The sequence below is a fragment of the Vicugna pacos genome, chromosome 7 (genome assembly GCF_048564905.1).
Source record: "Vicugna pacos chromosome 7, VicPac4, whole genome shotgun sequence".
Taxonomy (NCBI): Eukaryota; Metazoa; Chordata; class Mammalia; order Artiodactyla; family Camelidae; genus Vicugna; species Vicugna pacos.
Genome location: NC_132993.1, coordinates 60,588,145 through 60,591,269, shown reverse-complemented (window position 1 = coordinate 60,591,269; position 3,125 = coordinate 60,588,145). Strand labels below are relative to the sequence as shown.

At 37.4% G+C, this 3,125-nt stretch overlaps 1 long non-coding RNA gene across 1 annotated transcript in view; it reads left to right on the top strand.

Moving 5' to 3' along the window:
• Nucleotides 1-3,125, top strand: part of LOC116281285 (uncharacterized) — a 68,369-nt gene that overhangs the window by 38,088 nt on the left and 27,156 nt on the right. The gene's annotated exons all lie outside the window — the stretch shown is intronic.

Below are 3,125 nucleotides of genomic sequence, written 5' to 3'. Positions count from 1 at the left end.
GCTCCCGGCCGCGGCGGCTCCGCCCTCGGCCCGGGCCTTGGCCTTTGTCACCACAAACCTACCTCTTCTGACACCTTGCCTGGACGGGGAGCTGACTTCTCACGCCACATTACGCTCAGGGTGTGACACTTTGAATTCCTTCACTCCCTTTTGCAAGCAGACAACCTCACAGGCATCTCCAGCAGCCCGCATGCCTTTCTCAGTTCTCTAAACGTCAGAGACATTCCTTACGCCGTAGTCTGGTATGAAATTTCGGGAGGACAGTTTTTAAGTGTTTTTTTGTTTTTAAATTACAAGAAAAAATACTGGGTCATGTCTTGTACAAGTCATGTTGGAATCACTGCTTTTTATAACAGGATGTAGATAGGAGGAAGGAAACATCCTGTTTCTAAGTAATGCTTCATCTAGACTAGAGACCTAAAAGCTTGGACGCTGTTTTTAATTTAAATTCAGTTTATGGGGATAAGAGCAAAAAACAAACAACAAACAAACAAACAAACAAATCTCTTTAAATTTAACAACCATGATATGAATAAAGAGAGAACTGTGAAAGAAACTTCCCCATTAAGATTGAGACAATTACAATAAATGAGTATGGCTGAAATAAGCTTCTGATAGTTGCCAGTACTTAATTGCCACTCTACAGTATGTAGGCAGAAATGGTCACAATTGCAGTTTTCAACAAACATCAGTTTATAAACAAACAGTAAATAAAAGCAGATGCCAGTTTCTTACCTGCTCTGTACCCAGAAAAAGGGGAGGAAAAAAAAAAAAAACGACCGCTCTGCTTCTGTATGTGTGTGTCTCTGATCTGGTCCTAAGGGATATTAGGTTATATTGCATGGTAGACAGAGAGCAAAATAGTTGTCCTTCGAAAGCCCAGGAGGCTTACCTTCTGTGTCATGGACCCTCTGGCAGTAGTGAACCTACAGATACCTTCTCAGAATAGCATTTATAACTGCATAGAATAAAAGGCATAGGATTGCAAAGGAGACCAATTATATTCAAAATCAATCATCAAAATATTCTTTTAAAAGTTTGTAGTATAGTAATGTAGTAGTTTAATATATGCTACATTATTAACACATTAAATAACAATTTCTAGCACCATTCTTTCAAATAGTGATGAGTCTAAATGTTATTTCAAGGAATCTGCAAGACTGTAATGAAGTAATGAAAATAACTGTTATTTCCATTAGTAACAAAGTCACAAGCATTGCTAATGCTTCTGAGGTTTGTTTTCTACTTTCATAATTGAAGGAAATGCTAAATTCCATTGGAAATCAAGTTTTTTTTTTCCTCGTTCAAGGTCGTCAAGGCCATGAACCTTCTGGAGTTCTATCCACGGACCACTTCAGTTAAGAATTTCACTAGTTACGCTATGACTTGGTACATATGGATGAGATCTCTTCTCTAGGAATTTTTTTAATGTCAATCTTTGGGGAAAAGAAGAATCTCACATATGAAATCAGAATTTATAATGAGCACCTAAAAGAAAGGTCTTGGGACTATCACCAGGGCTTCTGTCTTAGACCTGAGAGTCTTGTTCCAAGACTTCTGGATAGTGACCAGTACATAAAACTATGCCTTGTGGACTCTAGGTCAGGAACTAGGCTCCAATGTCTTCCACATGTGTCACAACATGAATTGTAAATAAGATTACCTTATTGTGTCCTGTTTCCCTTTTGCTATTCCTAGACTTCTTAAAAAGTCATGTTCTTAAAAATTCAGCCTGGTTTCAGCTGAAATTAAAGGGTTAAAAGTCTGTTTCTTTCAGGATGTACTCAGGATAGCAAAACACAGCTCTTCTGCTGACTCTCCCTTCTTACCTGGCCTGTGGCAGACGTCATTAATTGACTCTACCAATGTTTCTCACTAAACCTAGGCTTGTCCTCAAATCTTTTCAGAAAACAGCAGAAGAAAAATTAAAGTCCCTGAGGTAGCCATGACAGATCTCAATTGAGGATGAAGCCTACTCACCATCTTGGGCACCAAGGAGACCAATGCCTGGGGCTTGGTATGGAGGCATTTGTGGTAAAAAGCAGGCATTCAAGTCTGGTAAAACCTTCCAAACCTCAGTCTCAGAAAAAACACTTGGAGATGAATTAAATCTCAGTTTAATTTTATTAACTTGATCAGTGAGTTTATCAAACTTGATCTTCTAATTCCCCTATACTCTGTGAAGCGTACTATAGCTCCATTACTCGTTCTCTGAGTGTTGCCCTGGAAGCAACTTCTGCAAAGACAGCCCCATTCTCATCCCCATCTCTACTGCCATGCCTGGGCTAGGAAGCACCTTTACTGACAGATAGGTGGGGAAGAGATACATTTTCTGATTTGGAAATCAGAACCCTAATTTCTCCATTGTAGGAGGATGGAGAAGACTGGCCATGACATTTTATAGTATATATGGGTGGTTGTATTTTATAGTACAGTTTAGCAATCTTTTGAGATAACTGGGATTTATAACCTACACCAAGAACCTAACCCCACACTTATGTGTTTCATGGGAGAAACAAATAGCCAAGTTACCCAATACAAACAGATTTGTTTTGGAACTTGTTTGTAGACTGGCAGCTCCTTACACTTGGTATGAAAACAATATTGCTCAAATAATAACATATAACTAGTTTATAATTAGAAATCAATGGTTGTTAAGCAAAATTTCAGAAATAATAATAGCTTTTATCCATGCTTCTCAAACTGCATGTGAAGGACAGTTTTCTTTGCCTTTGTAAAGTACAATGAAAATGAATTACTAGAAAATGAAGTAAAAAATGAGGCACGAAAAAAACAAACCCGAATTTTTTATTATTTGATTCAACAGATGTAAAATTATGTTGTAAATTTCAATAACAGTTGCTAAATGCTTACTTTCAAATTTTCATACTTATCTCACCATGGACCAGAGACAAAGCATTCATTGACCAAAAATGCTTTTTGGAGTACATAAGTGGACTGCCTTTCATAATTGTACATTTAACTCTTTAAACTTCTTTGCAGTATATTATCATGTGTTATATTCTCAGTAATTTGTGAAATAGGTTTTTCATGATTATTGTCATTTTATGTAATATATGTTGGGGAGTTGGTCCCTCCACATCCTTTTTATTTCCCTCATTTCC